Source organism: Alosa sapidissima, chromosome 11 (assembly GCF_018492685.1).
Source record: "Alosa sapidissima isolate fAloSap1 chromosome 11, fAloSap1.pri, whole genome shotgun sequence".
NCBI lineage: Eukaryota > Metazoa > Chordata > Actinopteri > Clupeiformes > Clupeidae > Alosa > Alosa sapidissima.
Window position 1 is genome coordinate 5,994,156 of NC_055967.1, and position 24,872 is coordinate 6,019,027.

At 40.4% G+C, this 24,872-nt stretch overlaps 1 long non-coding RNA gene across 1 annotated transcript; it reads right to left on the reverse strand.

Moving 5' to 3' along the window:
• Positions 1–862: 862 nt before the first annotated feature.
• LOC121724704 lies at positions 863–23,469 on the reverse strand. The gene is made up of 3 exons (XR_006035269.1): positions 23,392–23,469; positions 7,724–7,737; positions 863–873 (listed from the first exon to the last, which is right to left on the reverse strand). It is a non-coding gene; the product is annotated as an uncharacterized LOC121724704 (long non-coding RNA).
• Between the last annotated feature and the right edge of the window lie 1,403 nt (positions 23,470–24,872).

The window sequence follows — 24,872 nt, forward strand, 5'->3', positions numbered from 1 at the left end:
CCTTCCCAAATGCAGTTTACATTGCTGTATGCAGCAGTTAAGGCTTGGCGTAGCCACCCTATTTCTCTTAGTGCTACAAACCTGTCCAGCAAAGTGCACATTGTTTGCACTGAGAGTGAAGAGCCTGCAGCATTTTGCCATTTCTCATTGTTTCAAGTCTGTACGGCTCTCGCTCCCTCAGTATAGACTGAGAGAGAGAGAGAGAGTGGGGATGAAAACAGAAATAATGTGCATGTCAGACTGAAGTAGGTGTCCTCTTTGTTTTAAGATTTGAGTAATATTTTATATCAGTTCAGTCCCGAAGCGAAATAATGCAACCTGCAAGCTGGAATGCCTCTCTCTCTCTCTCTCTCTCTCTCTCTCTCTCTCTCTCTCTCTCTCTCTCTCTCTCTCTTCCTCCTTTCTTTTTCTGTCTTTCTCCCTCTCCCTCATTCTTTGTCCCTGTCTCTCTCTTGCTTTCTTTCATATTTCATTCTTCCTCTCGCCCCCTGAGTCACTAGCGCTGAGGACACCAGCACACTGTGGATAATGGATGGATGGCTAGTTGGGTTACGATGAGGCCTCTCAGAGTTGCCCTTCCCTATACAATGAGAACTATGCTAAGAGGCTGGGCAGAATAATCTATCATGTCTGGCCTCACTTATTGGGAACATATGTTAGCAATTTAAGAGCAGCTTTATGAAAACATCCCTGAATACGAATGTTTGTTTAATGCTTCAACCAGACACAACTCACAGTAACAATTAAGTTAATGGCACCCTCCAATTGTCTGACCTTGTAACTGGCCATTTCTTGTGTTGTTTAGTGTGTGCAGGCAACAATGAATTCAATGCAATTTATCACTGGAGAAAGTTTTTCTTTTTGCAAACCATGCTAAACTATATTCTCTGTCTTTATGATCTTCAGTGAGTACACTGTTGCTGGGATGTCTTTAGAATGTCTTTCAGATATTCCCTTGACAGCTGATTTTATTCAGAATGACTTTAAAGTGAGCTACAATCAGAACAACTACATAAATACCAACAGATAGACATGATTGTGTGCTGCTACAAAGCTGGGAAGAGACTTCAGTCAATCTTTGTTTTGATAGTTCAAAGTAAAATTTGACAAGCATTAGAGTTGAACTGTTTGACAGAGTTGATGAAACGTGAACTTTATCCCCCTCAAATGCACATGTGCACATGCAGACAAGCCTCCCCAATACACACACACACACACACACAGACTGTAAGATGTAACCCAAAATGCACAAACATATTGTTCTAAGAACTTTATAGGCATCAGCTTTTAAACATGCAAGGAAACAAGCTGTCTTGACCTATCAGTTTAGTTTTGAACAAACAATCCAGGAGGTATTTAATTCAAGTCTCATTTGGTTAAGCAGTTTAGATCTGCATATTAATGTGCTTTCCGACACCTAACCCCTGACACCTGGGATATAATATTATATTGCTGCTTTGCTTTCAGACACTTGACTGCGATACAATCTTAGATACTGCTGTTTTGCTTTCCGGCACTTAATGGAGACAGAATCTTAGATACGGCTGATTTGCTTTCAGACACTTAACTGGGGTTCCATTATCAGCCATTCAGTCCTGTGTGGTGAAGTTTAACGCCATACCACCTGGCATGCACTGATGAGAGTAGGCACTGGAGAATACTTCCTCATTCGGCAATACTCCATATAACAGGAGATAGGAAGCCAATTTATTTTTATGGCCAACAAAAGGAAATAAATTTCTGCGCTACAGCCCCACAGTGAGTTAAACTTTGCCTTTCTCTGCTTGTTTTGTTTTCATAGAGGGTCAAGTGTCAAACCAATGCAATATATTTGTTTGGTAATGTGGTGGAGGCGAAACCACAGGGGCCTGGACAAGACTCTGTCTGGAAGGGAGACAGAGACTCACACAGCTAATGATACTGAATGGTGGTGCAGTGCAGAGGAAAACATTAAAGTCAGTAGTACGTACCGTATTATGACTTTCTTATAGCCCCTGTGACAGCATTGTGATGCTCTGGAAGTACATAGCACACATTATTCAAGAGATGCACTGCGCTGTCATCCTAATTGCTTTAATGAACAAAGTAGACATGAAAGGTCTTAGGAAAAATGTCACAGTGGGGAAAAATATGGCCTTGTAGGTCAAGGTTGATGACAATATACAGTGAACAAAAAAAAAACTGGAACATTATCACAACCATTTATTTCCAGTGATTGTACAGCCACTGAGTGACCTTGGAACAGGACAGGGACTGCTCTCTGAGCGTTGCACACTTTTGTCTCCAGTTTCTCCTGAGATTCCGGCAGTCCATCAATGTCATAAGCTCATTATTGATTAGCCGAAGCCCTTTGTGATAGCTGCGCTGCTTGTCCAACCCCATCTATTCATGGTCTATTTTTCAGAGAGGAAACTTCTCAACATGTAGGTCACACACAGAGACTTTTTTTTCTTTCTCTCACTCTGTTTTGTGCTCCATTTTCACAAACTGAACAAAGGCAATGGACGTTTAAATTGTCACGCTAGCTCCAGAGAAACATTCTGGAAAAAAAATAAAAATTTGCAATGCAAATCATGGCCTGAATTATATTATTTGAAGCATTTTACATTATAAATAGATTATGGCTTGCATGGCAGAGAGCGATAGTGCCATTTAATTTCCATGCCAGCTTGCCCCCTTATTAGCCCTGTGGCAATCCTTTAATCAATTTAGGCAACCGCTGGAATTCGAAAGACCAACAAGCATTCAGCTGGCATGGAGACTTGAGGCCTTAAAGTCTGGCTACCATAATGCTTGGCCTGACGAGGGGAGCCTGTGTGGGCGCCCTGCGATCCCCCACTGGGAACAGGTATTGCTTTTCCAACATGGCCGTCCAAACACAGCCTCAAGCACTGTACAAACAGTGGCAGGAAATTACCGCAAATTGCACACACTCCATTGCAGGGGCATAAGCAAGTAGTGCCACAGGAAGAACGAGCCCCCACGTCACACACACACACACACACACACACACACAAATACACACCTACACACACATATACACACCTATACACCTACAGTAACATCCCTGACTCCTATGCATGTCTTGTTTCGGGGACGCAGTTACTGTGAAAGCAGTTATCTTGAGCTCTGCTAGGTTCCACTTTTCTGTTTAATTAGTCAACATCACCAGAGACCGCACGTGAGAGAGGGAGAGAGAGAGAAAGAGAGAGAGAGAGAGGCCCGCCTGCGTATGGAGGGACCTACTCATTCTGTCACTGAGGCGCCCTTAAGCATGTTTGTTTTCCACGGGCGGAGTTGTTCTGACGTATTCATCACAAAATGCATTTCATTGCATCTGATTTTTTTTGCTTTCTCTCAAGAAGGAACAAATGATATTCACGTCATTCAATATATCTACCTCTGAAAGAGAAAGAAGAGATGTAAAGGGAAATCGCACCAATTTGTGTGTTAAAAGGTCATTAAAACACACACAAACAAATGTACACACACACACACACACTGACATCAACATAATGCATAATACATGAGTTGGTATCAATTGATCAGCCAGACACTCAATATGGAGGGAACAAACTGATTATTGGTATTGATCATGTTTCACCCATATAGGAGTAGATGATAACAGACATTGGAGCAGATAGCAAAGGTGTTCTGGAAAGTAAACATTACTTTTAGTTATGCATCCCATGTTACTGCTGTTCTGGAAAAGAGCAGAAGAATATCAGTAGCATTCAGTGGGTTATGAAAACCTCTCTGGCACCCCTGAAAGTATTGTTTAGTGTCTTCCTTGTTGATCTATAGCCTTCCCCTTCCCTCGGGCAGGTGTGGAGGTATAGGTGCATGCTGTATACATTTTCTTCTCCTCTGGACAGAAGGGGATCTGAGCAAGAGCTTCCACTCTGGTAACACTGTCTCATCTGCAAGTGCTGCAAGCGGCCAGCAGATCAGAGGGAAGAAGAAAGAAAATCCATACGGCATTTCACACGTCAAAGAGCTTAGAGCAACACTGTCTCGTCTCCGGCAAACAGCGATCAATACCTGCAGTCCTGAGCAGGCTGTAACAATACCAAAGAGATTTGCCACTTGCTTTTTCCCCTCTCCCCCTTTCGGCTAAGTCTGATGATAGTGTCATTCACCCCATATTGATATTGCCCCTATAAATGGCACAAACAGAACACCAAATATATAGTCTGCAGAATTCACAGACAACAATCTGTAAAAGGATAAAGCCTTACCTGCAACTATTTAATATTCTTGGTGATTTTTTCTTTTATACCCACATGAATACCAATGTATGAAGAAGAGAAATTAAGGAATAAATATGACTCATTTTGCTTCTGGACATTCCATTATAATCTAGTCTGTGCCATGCATTAACTCTCTGTCTGCTGAGATGATATTTTGCATTCTAATGTTGCCTTCACACAATTTGAAAACAAATGTCCTGGTTGTTTTAAAGGGAGTGTTATAATGGCAGCTCAGAATGATGCATGCAGATCATTTGGCCCTAAGCGCCCCTATTTTAATTTGATGTGCCTGTTTTTTACCCTTGGAAAAGGATGGAGGTGGGGGGGGGGGGGGTGCTGGGGGGAGTCTGCAGGAGTACAGTGGCCTGTTGGCAGAGAATCAATATCACAGTGTGTACTGTGTGCAGAATTGAGATATCTTAAGATGCATTAAACTGATGTCCTATCATTATTCCAAAACCCACCTCGGTGGGGGCCAGAGTAATCAGGTTTCTATTTCCTCTTGGACCCAGAGGTGCTGTACCAATCACTGGGAGTATTATGTTTGCTAGTGAATAAATCACAATGTTCGTAGGACTCTGATTGTCTCAAATGTCAGGGCTTTTAGAAATGCATTATTAGTTAAATAGACTGTGTAGAGGAGATGCACAGTTATTGAAGTTTCCTCTGCCATCACAAGCGATAATTGATTCCAAGGGATGAAAATAGACCACAATCTACGCCTCTTCATGAATGATAAACCAACTTTGGGAGCTCAGACATATTTTATGCCATTTATGTTTTCAAATGTGATTATCAACAAAAGATTGAGCTATTGGTAACTGCTGTGTAGGTGTCATGGTGGCATTGTCTTGGCAAGCCTTATCAAAAGCGATGGACCTCGGGAGATCAAAGAGCAGGCGTGGCTGTCCTCTGGGCCCATGTGACCAAGGATGAATGGCTTCTGAAGGACGTGTGAAAAATGTGTCCCCTTTGAAGAGGATTGTTTCCCTGGTTACAATTCTTGCACTGAATAACATTCCAGAATGCCGTTTGGCATGTGAAGTTGATGGAATTAACTGTGAACGGTTTTATTTTTATTTTTTTTGTAAGAAAATCCAAAGGAGTGAAAATACAGGATTAAATATTCTAGTGTTTTTGTCCCAGCAAGTATGACAAATGTAGATTGATTTTTTAAACAGAACCGTTATTGGCCTTTGACATGCTAACGTAATTTCAGGTAGGGGTGAATGGATTGATTTTACTCTGGAACTGATATTCAGGGATGGATGGGTTGATTTGATTGTGGTGCTTGTATGTCAGGATGAATGGATTGACTTGTTTGTAGTCCTCGTTTGTGGAGCATGTTTGTTTTGACCGTGTCCCAGCGGTAGTCACCTTTGTGAGCAGCAGCCACGATAGAGTCTTATTGATAGAGAGGTGATCGGAGAGTCACTCAGGACACAGCATTTGACATTCCCCAGGCTGAAGCGCTTGCAATTACAATGAACTGCACACTTTTGGCTCACTGTTCTGTGCCTTAAAGAGATTAGATTTTATGGGCTTACCCTGCTCATTCAGTGAAACTGAGACCGTTTTGAACCTCTGCCAACCAGCCCAGCAGGAAGCCTCATTGAGGAGGAGGAAGAAAAAAAAATTATTTTCAGTCGTCTGTGGTCATTCTCTGAGCTCAAACGAAGCCAGTGATGAGAAGCGTTGTGTATTCTCTGGGAATGTAAATTACATTTGATAGTTTTCCTCACCAATGCCTATCCCCCAGTGACGTTACTATGGAACAAAAATAAAACATGCAAAAACAGCCTCATTGCTCTCAGGTTGAAAACAGTGGCCCGAGATTCACAAGGACAGGTTGAATTACTGTACACCTCGGCTTTGACAGGCAGCTCAACAGGAAGTGAATCAATCTGAGGATTAATTGTTCTACCACATCCTGGGCTGCAGACACTCGATACAGCCAGAGGGAGGCTGCAGTGAAGGCACCAATATACCGACAGCACACGGCAGCTTAACCCTCATTGACTTCAGTAACACCTTCATGTTTAGCAAAGACATTTATTTGGCTTAAGCGTGTAGGCAGTAGACTCTCTCCTGAAGATAAGGACTCAAACATGACCCAGGTGTGCTGTGGTTAACAGCAATACATTTAAACTGGGGATTAAAGTTGGAATAGGCCACAACAACAAAAACAACAACAAACACTTTATTTCTGTTCTCTCGATCTGTAATGGCCTGCTGTTTACCGAAACGGCTGCAATGTTACCTGAGGTCCTGTGCAATGCAGCCGATTGTAGCCAGATTAGCTAACCTCAAGTAAACTCATAAAATAGACCCTAACCTTGCAGATCCGCAGACTAGGAGGGTCCTGACCCCTTAAGTCATTTTAAATGAAATACCACAGTGATCCGCCGCGTCCTCAGAACCTGACTCTGGTTTGGCCAGAAGACAATTCTGAATATGACCCAGAACTGCATGCTGTGCGTTGCCAAAACTATGATGCTTGCAAGCTTCCCTTTTCTCAGTGCACAGCTGTGTGCTTCTCCATGGAGTTCATTGTATCAGGTGTGCCACTGATGCCTTTTTGTATTGGTTGTGTTTTGGAGACGTTTTCAAGAGACCATTTTCTATTGAGTAAATGGCTCTTAAAAAAAAGTGACTTACTATGACAGTTTGTTTCTCCTTCATCTTCTCAACCCAGATGTATGTTCTATGGGGGTTGTTGGGCTGACCTCACCAAGAAATTGGCCTCCCAGAGCCCCGAAGTTAGATAGATAGATAGATAGATAGATAGATGGATAGATAGATAGATAGATAAACACACACACACACACACACACGCACACACATACATACATACATACATACATACAAAGATACATTCATCTTTATCCATTGTATCTTTTACACTCTGTCCTCAACCCCTCAGGCCATTACAGTAAGAACACCTGGTGTAAAACTCCCCAGCAAAAATGGCCTAAATATATTTAGTTCCATGCATCATAAATCAGTGACAATACAGATGGATATCTGATCATGCATATCATCCTTTTATAGACCAGAATATTCATTTCAAGTGTATTTCAGTTACCACACTGGGATTGTAATAGCTCTCCGTGAAGTCACCAACATAGGTTTAGGTCTGTCATTGCATAAGAGTTGTGGTCTGATTTCATGCCAGCCGTTTCAGCCTGGTGTAGAGTGTATCCCTACACCGGACCTGTTTAATCCATCCCGACTCTGACTTTTGACCCCTCATGAGGAAAACACTGCTGGAGTCTTCATGTAAAGTTCTGCAAAAGCCAGTCAATAAATAGTAAAAGAGTAGAAAAGACAGGCCACCGAAGAACATGTGTTGTAGTTGGAAAGCTTGTAGATCCGGCCAAGCCATAAATAATAAGGTAAACAATTACGTTTCTTTATGTTCTCTTGATAGATGTCCGGCCTCAGTCCCATGTTACAGAACATCAAAAGAAAACCTATTATGGCTTCTCTGATATTTAAACATTCTGTAATTTTGTCGGTGAATATTCTCTTTCAAAATAAACAATGAGCGTGTCTTTCCAGGACTCAGTTATTATTATCCTGTGATTGTGTATAAGAAGTTGTATGGATGTTAATCCAGACATTTAGGACAATTATTGGAAATGATTCCATGTCATATCAGATATCAACCAATGTGTTAGTGTCCTAATGCTTGTATACTAAAACCACTGTCTAATTCCCCTTCTATTGGCAAACAGATTTGAAACTCCATCGCATATGAAACACATCAGTTAAACTGATCAACCATCTGTAAGCGCTTTTCTCTGCTATAATGTCTGGCTGAAACACAATTATTTGCATGTGCTTGCTCTACCATAATACTTGCGATTTATTTGCTTAATTTACCCCACTTTCAAATGCACTGTCTCTACGGATCCTAACAAGTTATTTATGACCCTCTCACATTTGCATACATTTCTAATATAAATAAAAACATGATTCTCTAAGCTGGGAGAATTTTTATTTTTTATGATTTTTATTCATTTGGATTTGGATGATGAAGCTGCTTTCTGACCAGATGTCAGATGCTGTCCCTGTTCATAGAGCCTTCCATCCACTCTGGTGGTGCTGTGCTCCAGAGATAATACCACTGAGAAGTCCAGTTCTTAGTTATAACTAGTTATATCACGCTGCCCTTTTGATATATATTTCAAGCAGCTCAATTCTGAAAGGCTATAAAAACAGTGCTGTTACGAAACTTGCGATATTGCTTGAGATAGCATTGAAATTAATAAAACTCAATAAAAATGGTGATGAACAATAATATTTGGGCTGCAAAATTCTATATGTCGTTGGTGTAAATGTTTGTGTGGGTGTGTGTATGTGCCCCTGCAATTTCCCCCCCTGCAGAGATATTAAAGAGAATCTCCCTGGGGGCACACAGGCGTGACATAAAGGTATATAAAATGCCATTTGTCACGGAGCTCACACCAACCCCTCTTCTGCAGAGACAGAACGCGGCAGCTGGATGCCAAGAAGATAGGCCCCTTTAAAGTGATAGGCCCTGTCAGCGCAGGGAATGGCATCTTAAATACAAGTGTAAGGCCTTTCCACCTCCCTTCTCACAATATGTTTAGGTCTCTCAGGGTGAGGTAGGGTGTGTGTGTGTGGGGGGGGGGGGGGATAGTATCCAATAGCCCAGTATACAATGGAATTGGAAGAAATCCCTGTGGAGTTTAGATCTGTGGTAGAAATGGTGGTCTTATTTGAAGCTGAGTTCCGTGAACATATAAAAAATATCACAGAGATAAAAATGTCTTCAGGGGGAGCAAAAAATTCACTGACAGAGCACCCCAATCTTTTAAAATGCCAAGTAAATCTAACAGATCCTGTGTTTCTATCTCACTGTAAGTCTGTTGTGCTGAATGTATTTTTAATATAAATGTAGGATAAAACAGGACCAATAAATCTGGAGGATAGTAGGCTCCAGCGTGTCACCTCTGACTCTGAGACATTGTTGTGTTTCTTTAGAAAACAAACATGCAGGGAATTACTGTGATTATTTCCTGATTACGCTCTGGTCTGGGTATCATTATCAAAAACAATCCAGGACGTAAACAGGAGTGATAGTGGTGCAAGCACTCAGCCGAGGGTTCAAGAAGTCTTGGGAACTTCCTTAAATACTCAGTCTGCTTCCAGCTTCCATATTGCTCACACACACACACACACACACACACACACACACACACACATCTGGATGTGCTGTTCCGACCATTATATGTTTAAACTGGCAGCTGACGAACAGGCTGCATGTCAGGAACATACCACAAGCCCCACTCGCTCTGTAGCGCAGCTCAGGGGCTCAGCCATGCTAATTGTGAGCTCCCTTGAGAGTCCACCCCACATATTTGTTCTTTTTACCCCCTTTATGTTCCATTTTTTTTTGGAGGGGGGTTGCTGAGTTGGACATGTGACCTCAGTGATCTCATTGTGAACTCGGCCCATATTCCACATGCCATTCGAGGGAAGGCATTACAGTAGTGGAAGGGGAGAGGAAAAGAAAAGAGAAGAGGGGGGGGGGGAATCCCCAGCGGAAGTGGGCTAAATAAGACTGGGGCCCAAGATGAGGCTCTCACATACTACACAGAAGGCTACCAGTGACCCAAGAGGCACAGTTCATCTTTAAAGGCGCATATGACTCCAGCATGAAAAGGAACTTTTCCTGTGTCCAACCCATAGGCACAGAGGCGCTGGTATCAATAATATATTAAAGGTATAGTGCAGTCTGTGTCTCTAGCAACAGGTTGCTGACATTTGAGCTCAACAGCCAATCAAATACATTATTTTCTCCCATGCTCCTGAAGCAACATCTTGATTGGCCAGAGAAAGAGTTATTAGATGAATTTGAATTGAAATGGTATTCGATTAGAATAACTGTCAGCATCTTTAATACATGAGTTCAAATATTTTTCTTATTCATTATGAGCCACTCGTTACACTGGGTGTACTTTGGTACTATGTACTTAAACGTTAATTAATGAGTGCAATGTACTTCTTACATTCTATCAGGGCTCCGAACCGGTTCAAGGAACGAAAACGAAAAACGAAAACGAACAGAATTTTACGGAATTTTACAAGGAGCGGAAACGGAAACGAAAACAAAATGGTCTTCAACTGTTCCGGAACAGAAACGTTATTCTGAAATTAAATCTGAAATCTGATTTCTGCGGTTTGAAAAAAAAAAAAAACGAATAAATGGACCTTTGGTCCAAATGTGTATATTTTGTCTTGCTGTTGTATGTAACCTATCCGTCTGCCACTTCGGATCTTAGGCCAGCTCGTAGCGTAGGCTACTGAAACTGATTTGGAAATTGTTTGTAGCCTATTTTGCCTGTCCACGCCTTGTCGTTTTAAAGTCGGGATTTGAAATGTTTGCGTAATTATAGCCTATTCTATGTATAAGAGTTAAACAGGAAATTTGAGATAGGCATTGTCAGCAACAGACAGGTTCGTTTATAAACAGGGTTGGAATTATAGCGCAAGCCTTTGAAGATCTCCATATGGATAAAACTTAGGCAGGTAAGGTACAACCAGGTGAGGAGTTTAGCACGTATCCAGAAATATTTTTGATAAGAAATTATTTATAGGCATAGGTTAGGCCTACAGTAAGTCTGTAGGCTATGGGATGGATAGCCCATCTGAATGTTTTTGGATGGCGCCTGTGATTTATTATTTTTGGGCATAGCTACGGTATAGGCTAAATCAAGGGGAGTAGCCTACGTCTATTCTAAGGTAAAGTCCACAAAAAAAGACTTAATAGGCCCGCCAAACACTGTCGGAACTTTAAGAACGAACGATATTTTGCGTTCCGAACCGGTTCAGGACCGATATGTTGGTGGCGGAACGCATGCAAGAACGAAAACGTTAAACATAGGCCTACCTGAACCGTTCGGAACGGTACGTTTGAAAAATAATTTCGTTTTCAAGCCCTGCATTCTATTCATGTTATTTAATACACTTAGTAGCATGTAATACTGCAGGTGCTTACTTGAAAAGTACTCATTTGATACTAAGCATTACTATACTACTATACTAGCTTTGTTTATTACTAATACGTACAATGTAATAAGGACTGGGAACTAGAATCAGTGGAACATTAGACATTGTGCTTTAAAGGTCTCTACACAGAGCTGATGGAGAGCACTGCTCAAAGCTTGCTTGCCTTTCAGATCAGAATGTTTTCCCATCATCATTATCATGCGTATCTCTCTGCATGTGTATGTGGGTAACATAACCCTGATAATAAGCTTTGCCTGCCATATTTAGTAGAAGAACTGTATTCCACTCTTGCACAAATCTATCGGAAAACTATACTCCACAACACCCATTTGATAGGGGGAAAAAATATGTGGCATCAAATTTCCATGAATTTTGTAACCATTACAAATAGTAGGTAATAGTGATAGCTCTCTTAGGATTATTGGATGTTTCATGATTACTTACATGAAACAGTATGCTAAATGACTGTTATAAAAGTGCAATATTAATATGTTATGTTGACAGAGAGGAGGCTGTTTACCTCTTTGTCAATAAAAGGCTATTACATGAAAATTATGTCAAAGTGTCAGTCATGTGCTGTTGTACACTGGATAACAGGCAGAGATCTAAGCTAGTATTTAAAAAATAATCATGAGCCCTCTTCAGTTTATTTATTCACAGCTCTGAGTCAGAAGTTTGTGGTTGCCCTAAAATAACTTTTATATTTACTGACTTGGCAGATGCTTCCATCCAAAACAACAACCTAAGCGAATGGGAATCCAAGTTCACAGTTAAATAAGTCAGGTGTGATACAAGTACTGAAACACTGAACAGGTTTGGATTGTTTAGTGTTTCACAACTTGCTGTCGTTCTATGAGAAGTAATTGAGAACTAGAGAAGGTGAAGGTTGAAAACAATGATCAGCTGTGCTTCATTCTGGTCATAATAAGACAATCCCAAACATGGCCGTCTGCCCAGACCACGTCCAGTTTGAGGAGAGGTATCTCACTAAGATGAACATGAAAGGCCATGACAAAAGGTAGCAGTTTAGCACACTCAGGCTCAGATAAACTCGATCAAAAGGGTAAATTAAACAACATTATTTCATAAATGCTATGAGATGCTTTCTATAAATACTTTATTCACCCATGTACTATACAGTAATTCTATGGTCCTAAATAGGAATATTTATCAGAATGGTATGTGTGTGATAAACACACCCAATACACCTGTCCTGTTGGTACTTAATGTTAAACAGTCTCCATTAAAACTGAATTGCACTTCTGTCCCCTGATGCCCCCTGTCATAAATGGATTTAGTTTATTACTTTGAAATTAAACATAGCTAACAGGATTTATGAGCATTTCATGAAATATACATGAAGTAGTGGGAGCACACTAGGACTGCTAAATCTGAGCCTCATGTTGTACTCCTTTCAGCTGTGCACTGACTGTGTGCCCTCCCTGACAGGGCAGTTAGCACTGCAGGGAGATCTAAAGTGCTCCCACAGTCATTTATTTATGATCGGGGCAGCATCCTGAGCAAGAAAAACTCTGGGGTACAAGGCTCACTTTCAGCAGGCCGACAGGAACACTTAACACTTAAATAGCCCCCACTACAAAAAAATAGGTCCCAAAGTATGTGTGTGTGTGTGTGTGTGTCTATGAGTTACTCTTTCAGTGTAATGTGTGGACGTCACACGTAAAATTTCCGTCCTGAAGTATGCACCTGCAGATGGGATTTATTTTCCTATTCCACATTATGAATTGGTGTCATGATCCACCTGCTGCCCTGTGGCATAAGACTGCAGAAGAATACAAGAATAATGCAAGGAAATGATGCCACCTACAATGTGTATGCAGGAAAGGAACAACCCTACTCTGAATGAATAACAATATACCTTGGGGGTGACGAGTTTGTTCAAGCAGAAATATGGAAGAGCTAGGAGAATAGCAACTATGTTAATTCCAGCAGGAGTTACATGCTGGGAATGAAACGTTGCCCTGATTTAGGTGATTTGTGAGCGATTGTCAGGGTAAACAAATAAGGATCAAACAAATGTGGTTGCTCGTTATTTTGACTGCCTTTCATTGGATTTGCATAAATCCCATTAGGCAACATTTTCATAGGTTTTTGAAAGGTATTTCTAACAGGTAACAAGTCGTCCTGTGTGGCAGGTTTTTGTTTGTGTCCAGATGATGTTTTTGTCTGATTAAACAAAAGCAGTCCGTTGCTAGGTGAGAGGACTTACTTTATGCAGGTTGGTCTAATCAGAAGTGTTTAGTTTGTTTTGGTTGCTCTAGTAACAGTTTGTCCAGACATGACTTGCATTTCTCCCCCTACCTAAGAAGTGAATGCTCTCCACATTCAAGTTATCCTCTTTACCTTTTTCCATTTGATTAAAATAACGTGTAAAACACGCTCTCCATTTCCTTTGACATATCAGATTAGTATGTTTTCTCATATAGATATTCCACCTGCTATATAGATTGTGCTATATAAATAAAAGTGACTTGACTTGACTATATCATCTACAGCTCTGCCATCTACAGTACAGCTTTGGTTCTTCTTGCCATGCAGTCATATGCTAGTGGCCAATATAGTCCATTTCATGCACCACTGTCTGGAAATAAGCATGATTGTTATAGAGAAGACATAGTTCACCATACATTGTTCTTCTCTTTGAACTGGTTGAACTGGTTGTGTGGTTTGCATCACAAAGATTGACTGGCAAGGCATTTTAAGGGGGGACTTCTGTGAGATGCATGCAGTGTGTCATATTTTCTATTGTTTTGTCAGGCCACATGCGTATTGCATGCACGCCTACACATATCCATGTAAGAATCTGGCATGAATGTGGGTGGGGATGACAAGATGATTAACTGATTTAGGAAAATATAAAACCACTCCAAGACAAGAATATATCATAGGAATTCAAGTGAAGGTACAAATACGATATGATATTTACTAACAAACTTAATATCATAAATGTCTCAACAGGGAAAAGTGTCATGTTTCACTGTTAGGATTAATCTTACATAGATCTGAGCATGGAATCATGTAATCAAGGAGCACACTACCAGCCAGATTACAGCTAATTAAAGCCACCACACAATTACAGTTAACCCTAGTTTATAATCATAACAGATTAAGACTGTTTACAAATTAAGGGTTCTTATATATACTTATATAAAAGTGCAGTAGAAACCCCTCTTCTACTGCACTTTTTACCCCCCCCACACACACACTTTGCACAAATAGGCTGACACCAGACATAATTTCACTGCATTTCTTACTTCCAGTAACTATATGCATGTGACAATAAACTTCCTTGTATCCTTGTATCCTTGTATCCTTGTATACTGCTACTCCTACCAAAGGTATTTATCATTTCAGGCAGAACAATTACAGTGAAAATAATTCAAGGGATATTTTGGCCTTTGGTGTTTTCCAGTGTAGTACTGAATAACAGTACTGAATCTGTGACTAGACCAGCTGCATGATCCCATCCACCACTGAAATCAAGAAACTGTTGCCAAGTTTAACCTACCATCAGTGCAGACCAGGCTCACAAACTGCATTGCATTCTGTACCAAACTTGAAAGATAACTTTCAAAGCCCCAAAGTGAATCCAAAGAGGACTTAATTGGCACACTGCTCTTGCCTTGTGTCCTGCTGGTCAAGATGAATGAGTTCATTTGAAAGACCTGACACATAATTAACTAGTCAGCAGGTGATGATAATGTCCTAAATATTGTGCATCCTTTATCTCTCTGTGGGGCCAACTCATTGCCTGGACAGTCAGAGATCTCAAATTGCCTAACGTTAATTTTGTTCTATATGCCAAAACATCAGATTAATCAACAATTTGCATCTCACCTTTTCATGCCTACTAACTTTAACAAAGACACTGTCTCTTTGCATATTTTTACACAAATTCAATTAATTGTAAATGAAATATGGCATGGCAGTAGACAACAGAGATATTTTTATTGTGGCAGGAATGTGATTTACAACAGGCTTGAGTTAAACTAAAATGTGTCCCTTGGTACACTGTACTCTTCAATAGACTAGGTGCACGAAAGGCTGCTCCTATATGCTCATCTATTTCCAGTGGAGCATTAACTGTGTTATAACAGCCTCTTATCACCTGACGAAGACCTGAGTGTTCAAAACGTTGTGTAGGCCTATCACCCACCATTAAACTGGGAGCTTTAGACACAGTCTTTTCTTTTGTTTTACTTACAGTAGTATTCCTAGTATCCAGCACCTGTAGAATCAATATAGATGTGCGTACACCTCTACACTTCAGTTTATAACAACATCTTCTATTATATTCTGCTCCTTACATCTTCAGTCCGACACTGAATATCTTGTTTGCCCAATAATAACAATTATAATAACACATGCTAAATCCTTCTTTATCGTAACATGCTGAATCCCTAGTATAACACCCAGCTGGGTCCATATAGACACTACAGTAATTACATTAACAACAGCAGTAATTACATTAACAACACACCTGGCTCCACCGGAAACAAACGAGCACACAGAGAGCCTTTCGTGCACATAGCCTATTGACTTGCATTGCATTTGATATAGCGCCAGATGTGGCACAAAGTGGTATTACAACATAGCTGGCTCATCTAATTTACATGCTAACCATGTATGAGATTAGAAACAGCTGTTGGCTAACTTTCATCGCAGTAGTAGTAGTTAGAACTGCTGTTCATGGATTTCTGTTTCCAGAAAGGGTAGTTCAAACGATCGCAAAAAAGTTTGATGGTTGAAACGACAAGTCAAAAGTGTCATTCATGAATATATCTGTGGTTGTCCATGTTTTAATTGCATTAGTTTGACAAGATTGACCCTCTATATGCATACCTGAACACCTTCCAACTGAGTATTTCACTTATCATAATGTTTTAAATTTACATTCATTCATCTTGAGTGCAGGGGTCTAATGGAGATTGTGATGGTGGTTAGACACAACTGTGTCCAAAACATCCAGTCCAGGAGTAATTAAGAAAATATTGGAAGAAAGAAACATTTTCTTACATTCATTATACGTTGGTTGTGCATTTTCAATAATTACTATGATAGCTTTATAGATGCTCTGGTAGGTCTAATTTTTAACCATCAAGTTATAGCATGACGTCATTAACACTGGACAGTGTTTTGAACAGCGGAACCAAACACTGCTTTCTAGACACAATTGTAAGGCATAAAAGAGTACTCACTGCATGGTGACTCTCCTTGTAAACCCTCTATATCCTGACATATCATGTATCATGACATACATTTGTACTTCCTGATAAGAAAATGACCCCTTCTCCCAAAAGTCCTTCAAACAATTGCCTGTTTAAATTCAAAATATAGTGTAACATCATATCTCATTACCTTACATTCTATGTACCTGTTCTTGATGATCAGGTCAAGTTCAACAAATAATGAAACAGCATCGGCTTTCTCCGCAAAAGAAAAAAAAACATATTTACAGTAAGATGCAAAGACACATGTAGCTTCTACCTTTTCTATTGTGTGCTAAATCTGCGTGTAAAGATCAAAGCACTCTGATGTCCTCCATCCACATCCAAAAATTAACTTTCATGTCAGTACAACAACAAAGAGTTGGAGGATCTTTCACATACAATATTTGACACCAGATGCAGCCAATAAAGAATTTACAGATGCAGATTTCAGAGTTGATCAAATCTTCATCATGTTTTTTCAATCTCCATTTCTTGTCAAATATATCCCAAAGCAAGGCAGGTCATTAATTAACTGGAGTAAATTAATGAGAGAATTTCTTTTTTGAATTGTTTGATGTGTGACTCTGAGAGCAGGCTGTCCACAGAGACGGCACTGGCTCTTTGAAGACTAAAAACAGATGAATCACAAAGGATTATCAAAGCTGCCATGCATGAAAAGATAAACACTCTTTTCTTGCTTCTTTCGTAGAGTTGAGCTCCCAGCTGACTGTCTATGCTCTCAGTCAGATGATTTCAGACTCCTCAGCCACAATCTGCAACAGTTAGAGCAACAAGCCCATTGCACACTTTGGTTTTCCCTTTCAGAACCAGTATTGTACCTTACATTTCACTTAGATGTAAGCAGCAGACACCAGGGCACACATTAGGCTATTATATGAACAGGGGGCCTTGTAGTAGAGCACTGGGGGGTCTCACTTAAAAGAATGCTCAAACACATACAGGATTTCCAGGTTTCCTTGACCACTGTTTGAAAAATATTACACTTTCCCTGGAAGTAATTTTCTGTAAGGTAGATTGTGTGAAGAGGTAAAGTTACTGTTTTAGATTGTGATGCATCAGGGATGGGGAATGGGGAAAATGATAAATGATAAATTCATATGATAAATGCTTTCCCACATGATCAGCTATTTGTGTCTTGTGTCACTTTCTGTCATGATGCATATACTTTGGTATAATTCTCTATGGTCGAGGTGCTAATATGGCTGGAGAATCTGCAACAAAAGAAACACCACCAGTTAGAGCTTAAAATTATAAGGGTATCACCTGCTAAAGCATGACATCTGTAACAGGTAGATACGGCATGGCTGATGTTATAAACCACAGCTAAGCTTAATTGGGGTTTATAGTCACTAATTATATGTTAGAATGCACTCCTCTGTTCCCTCCCTTCTAGGGTTGTAATCGTTTTACCTTTAAGTTCAGCCTGTCTGTCACTTACTCTGGGTAAATATGCACTCTCCCTCTCTTTCCAGCAAACATAAGCAGGCTACCCAGACTTGCCGATACAAGGCGGTCTGCTACTGCCTGCCCTGGATCGACACATTTTCAGCGATAGGGGGGTCTGATTTTATATAAGGCAAAACTAAAGTAAAGGCTGTAAAGGCTATGTGGACATTACGCTACATAAAGCTGTAATTTAACTTTAATGACATTATTCTGCTACCTTTCCAGCAAGAATATTGCAACAGTGCATTATATTTGTAGCTATAAGCACAATGAAACACATTAATGTCATGCAAACTTCATATGAAGGGGGAATCATGTTAGGTCACTTGATGAAACATGATGTAATGTGACACACAGAAAATGTGACAAATTGGAAAACAAAACTTGGTTAACATTTCGTTTTACTGCACAAAGCACTTGTTGCTGTGTAGTCAATGATTCTATAATGAGAAAATCTTGCGTAGGTGATTTATTTAGTTTGATTAAAAAAGTAATGCCAATTGTGCAGTAAGATAAACGCCTATTTTATCAAGTAGGAAGTAATAATAACCTGGAGTATTGGATTTCAATTTGTCATGTAACCAATACTCCGATTTCAGTTTGAGAATATCATAATTCCTGAATGAAGATTTTTCTAGTTTTCTTAGCATGTAAACTGGAATATTCCATACCATAATAATCAGACTGGTGCTATAATCTGATTGTTTGCCACATGTAACTGCTGACTGTAACTATGACACAAAGGAATACTAACGTTTCATAACATTTCATACTGAAGCGAAAAATGAGGACACATTCCATTCCAAAATCTTTTTTGTGAAGAAGATTAAAAACAATAGGCCTGTATATTCGATTCCTTTATTCAATTTCAGTTGCTCTGACAGCAGTTCTACTATTTATCAAGATGTCGAATTGACTTCATACACTATTTTCCCATTCCTTAACCAAGTGGCTGTCATTTTTGATCACCAGCGATCAAGGGACAGACATATAGCTGTCTTGTGACAGTGTAATGCAAGGATTCTTTTCAATGGCTCCTCAAACAAAGTTGTTGTTTTGACATTTCTCATCATGATGTGAAATTCTGGCACCAATGTTTTCATTTTAGAAATTTACATGCTTAACTTGCAAGTGAGTTTGTGCACTGATGTGCAATCTTGGGAAAGATCTGTGAGACTCTGCCTTCTGCCTTTGCTTTGGTAGCAGGTCTGCCCTCCGGGAACAATCAATCACCACTTGCCTCCTAAAATATTAGTGTTACTTGAAACGCGAACCCAGGTTGCCAGGGTGGGGCCACATGAAGGATGGGGAGGATTATGGGGGATTTCCTTTAAGGTTTTTCAGACTTGATAAATTGGACTTTTTCTAATGCCATTCATTCGATTAATTCAAGCATCATTTGCTTGCTGTCCATCCTTATCATTGTGCCTTGGGTGAATATATATTGCTGTATTAAGTCCAGCCAGGTTGTCACCCAGGAACTGTTGAGATTTTGATATATGTTCCTGTTTCCCTGAACCGAGCTGTCCATTTTTCTTGAGGGTTTGGCAGTGACAGCAATACTTAATATTGAATAGAGTTTGATGGCACATCTGAGATGAAGTAAGATAGTGCGAGACCTCATCTGTAATACATTTTATTTGTGCTCTCAGCCTTGCCATGTCAAACCTGAACCAGACTTTTGATTGAAAAAAAATCTTACTTCTGCAATTATTGATGAGTCACTTTCCGTCCCTCAAGTCATTTTTCCCCTCTATTAATGTATTGCCTAAACGTTCATGCTTCACTGCAATGTTGTCTCAAGAAGCACATTAAATGTTTCATTAAATAAATAAGTTAACTCTGCGTCCATTCCAGACTGCATTCCCCCACATACAGTCGGAATAATGGCAACCAATTAAACTTCATTTCAATGTGATGTGCTCTCCCAAAAACATAGACAAGGCCCTTCACCCATAATAACCCTTTTGCCTCCATTGTGGCTGTCCCAGCGGTGTCATGCTGTGAGAAGCCCGATTAAGGCACCCGGGATGTGGCCAGCCGGGGCCGGCTATGGAAGCAGAGCAGCGCTTTGTCTCACATCATTAAACCTCTTCCTCCACCGAGGCCTTGATTACCGCGTCTCCGAATTTGCATTTATAAAGTGGCTTCATGGAGAGCAAATCCTGAGCTGACAGTCTTTTAAGAGGCTTAGTGTTTAATAAGCAAAATAATCCGCTTCCTCAAGTTTCACTACCAAAGGGGGGACCTGTGTTTCATAATTCTGAATTTACAAGCTATAGGGAATAATGAATGACTCTGTAAATACACAAGTCTCCACTCCCCACTCCTTGTGTCTCAGGAGTAACTAAGACAACTTAGTCATATCCTTCTCTTTGTATTGTGGCTTCTTTCTGTTTCTCAGTCTCTCTCTGTACACACCATATCTTTCTCTTTCCCTCTGCCTCTCTCTCTCTCTCTCTGTCTGCCTGTATCTCTCTCTGCCTCTCTCTGTCTCTGTGCCTGTCTATCTCTCTCTTTTGTGTTTGTGATAATGTAGACACGAGCAGTAAGTGATCATTATTGTCCATGGTCCCTTGGCAGTAAGGAACTGAAAAAACACATTAGACTCATTGATCGGCTGAAGCTGCAGTCTAAATACAGGATCCGCTGTCCATGCATGAGCAAAATGTCATCAGGAGGACATGGCCATTCTGCTCGCAATTATCCTGGCAATTGACGACAATTAATAGCAATTATCTCCCTCAGCAATCAAATGTCAGGGGGCCAAAGATATACTGCAAATGAGTTTTAGTGCCAGATTTGCAATTATCTGTGATGTATGGTCACCTACATCAACATTTACCATAAGTATGCGTATGCATATGCATGCACAATATAAATACAAATATTTTCAGTTTATGTGTGTGTTCATAAAGTAAGAATTATTATTAAGATATCAAAACAAGCTGCAGGGAACAACTTAAGCATCGCTCTAACAGACAGTTGTTAGTGTTGACTACCACAAATGAAACGTGTGGAATATGTATATGTATGTGTGTCTGATATGCAATGGAATATATTCAGTGGCCAGAGGCTTGCTTTCCCATCCTCCATGTGCTCTGCATGCATTTGCTCAAGATGCTCATATTGAACATACCAAAGGCCAAGCGAGTATGCAAACACTTGGATTAGTCTGTACCTCAGGACTCGGCAAATGTTTGTGGTATTTGTTCCAAATGTCTTCTGTCACCCAATGTTTCCTCGAACAGTCGTACGCATTGTGTAGGAATGAACTCTGAGACCTCTGGCTAAGGGGGATATGGGACACGTCTGGCTGAGATCTGACGATAGAGGCTACACTGGGTGTCCTCCTCTCCTCTGCTAATCTCACCTGCTGTTGAAGTGTGTGTGTGTGTGTGTGTGTGTGTGTTGGTGAAGACCTTCAAAGGGGAGATATAAAAAAGGGAATTGCCTCCCCTGTTGTAGAGTTAGCTAATCTAGTGCTCAGTGTGAGCTGGTATGCTGCATCTCAAGCGGAGCTCTGGCGCTCGTTGCCCAGACCTCGGGAGGGGTGTGCTGGCTGCGGGGTGTGGAGTGGAGCGGAGGAGCTGATGACCTTGCCGAATGGTCCACAGAGGCCCCTTGGGCCTGAGGGACTGTTTTCCTGGATTAGGTTTTTACGCAGGCTTTGGGCAGTGAGGTGTGTGTGTGAGTGTGTGTGTGTGTGTGAGAGAGAGAGAGGGAGAGAGAGAGCATTGTATGTGTGAGTGAGAGTATGTATCAGCATGTGAATGTTGTTGATATCCACACATTCATAAGGATTCAGGTGTGAAAAAGACAGAGCTTTTCCTTTTCCAGTGTGTGAGTGTTTGTGTTTCTGATGTAGAGTCCTTCAGATCATGCTGATGCGACAGAGACATTTGATCAAGGACACAGTAACCCCCCCCCCCACCACCACCACCACCACACACACACACACACACACTCCATCAAGAGTCCAGGCAAAACCTTTTCTTTGCTCTAGGCCCATTCACTCCCCTATACATTTTCTGTGTCTCCTCTCTGCAATCTATTTTTCACGACTTCTTTTATTTGCTTCCGTTCAGACATGCACCAGAAATTAACATATTGTGATCCTATGAGAAGCCAGTGTGTTGCCTATAATTCATTCACAGATTCACAGTATTGCACAAGATCCTTATTTCACCCTTGAAAAGATTAAAGCTTAGAGGAAGGTTTTTCCTTTATTTAACCGAAGCTTTCCTATTCAATCAGCCCCTAGAGTGATACTGCTTCTGTTCTAGGCTACTAATCACACTTTATGGGGAGGGGAAACCTGAATTTATTGATTGCGCCATGAAATTACAATGTCCCCCATAAAGTGATCAAATGAAATGAGCTGTTCCACACAGAATTAAAATGAACCAATTTAGATGATAGTCCGATCTGTAATAGGCAAGGCAAGGCAATAGGCAAAAACACCAAAAGACTGTCCATATGGAAAAAGACATATTAAACTCATAAATATTCATATTGATATAGTATACAAATAACAGCATTACATAGTTATGCCCCCTTTCACATACAGTATCATGGTAACAGTAACCCATAGAAACAACAAAGCCCTTCTCTTTATAGTCCACTAAGCAGTGTATATTGGGTAATTACTATAATGAAGATACAGAGAAACTACAGAACAAATACCAACAAAACCTGCACTATTACTTACCATTGTGCGCACTTTAGGCTAGTAATGACTCAAGGTAGAATTTTGTACTTTCCATAAAAGTAGGCAAGGTAATTCTTAGAAATACCTATTACCCATCAATTCCAGTTACAAGGTTTATGTTGATAACCGCCCTGGGCCTAGTTTCCCGATAACGACGGAGACACACTCTTAAGAGGGTTTTCTACGATTCATCTTACGACCGCTCGTTTGGTTTTTCCGACTGTTTCCCGAATATGCTCGTAGCGTGAACGCGCGTGCACTGCTCTTAAAGGACAATTTCGGTGCAAAAATGAACCTAGGGGTTAATAACACATGTGTACTGAGTTCGACCGTTCACTGGGATCTATTTTCATGCTAGTCGAATGTGACCAGTTTTATTGCAAACCGCTAATTAGCGTTTAACGCTAGCCTTCGGGGCACATGTACATTAAAAATAAATCACTATTTCTATACCACTAACAAGGCTCAAAATAGCACCACACTTAGACAGTAGCATAATGAGGGTCTCTACATGTAAACTGAAGCATTGAGAACTTTGTAAGTGTACAGGCATTATTAAAAATAAACACATTACCGTTCACATCTGGTTCACATATACAGGCAGGCGATGTGAACTAAAATCAAACGTAATTTGCTCAATATAGGCATATATCAGAAATAATATCTCCGATGTAACATAACTTGTATAGTGTACTTACTTAGTGGATGTCCATCTGGTCCCTCTGGTATGGATCGCCACCTCCAATTTCTTTTCGGGACATGGAAAAAAGTTTTAACTACAGCCGTTTATCAATGAGGGGAAATCTTCAGACTCTGCGTCTACAAAACACTGCGTCTCTTGGGGGTCGCAACGCAACAGGTCCCACTCCATGCAACACAGGCACTCCTCTTCGGTGGCCATAGCTTCACAATGTCCGCAGGTAGCCTACACCAGCAGTTTGCAATAAAACTGGTCACATTCGACTAGCATGAAAACAAATCCCAGCGGATCCCGAATGGTCGAACTCGGTACACATGTGTTATCAACCCCTAGGTTCATTTTGCGCCGGAATTGTCCTTTAAGATGCTCTTAAGGGGAGCTGTCCACGTTAATAGTTCTGAAATATCCTCTGATTTGATGGTGATCCTACCGTTTAAACTTCGGACACATTACATTCACATGAATACGAAAATAGAAACACTTTGACATCTGCATGTAAGCATCCCAAGGTTATATACCACACACAGACATAAATAATTGCAATTATTTAAGATTAAATTGTTGCACCATGCAATAATTGTTCCCTATGTCACTTAAGAACATGTTTGAAGATAAGAAGAAGTCGAGTAAGAAAGTGAGAAAATGTGTAGGCTTAGATTTTGATGCAGTAGGCCTACAGACTAAACCACATGTTTGTTTCTCTGCTTTTACCTCATAGGCCTAATAAAATATATCCCTCACTTAGCAAAGATAATGGCAAACTATTCTGGCAACGTCTCACTTGATTGCATTTTTGTCTGCTTTTCATCACATTATTATGACCATTAAATGTAGGCTATGCTATTTTGCACGCTAAAATCTGATTCATCACAGGTAAACACAATAAAGAATGGGAACGTAAATTTATTCATTCATTCGTAAGAGGGCCCAGGGCCCAGTTCCCCGAAAGCATCTTAAGCCTAAGAGCGTCGTAAAAGTCCCTCTTACGAACGTCTTAAGATTTGCCGACTGTTTCCCGAAACCATCGTAGCTTAAGAGCGTCGTGAAAACACTCGTAGATCTACGAGTGCTCCAGAGTTCTCGTTACCGGCTAAGAGCGTCTTAACAGTACTTCTCACTGAGGTCACCAACAGGACATAGCCTACAGAGGAATTACAATTTAGAATACATAATCCAGGTTACGTTCCCATTCTTTATTGTGTTTACCTGTGATGAATCAGATTTTAGCGTGCAAAATAACATAGCCTACATTTTAATGGTCATAATAATGTGATGAAAAGCGGACAAAAATGCAATCAAGTTATGAAACGAGACGTTGCCAGAATAGTTTGCCATTATCTTTGCTAAGTGAAGGCTATATATTAGGCCTATGAGGTAAAAGCAGAGAAAGGAACATGTGGTTTAGTCTGCACTGCATCAAAATCTAAGCCTACACATTTCCTCACTTTCTTACTCGACTTCTTTCTTATCTTTAA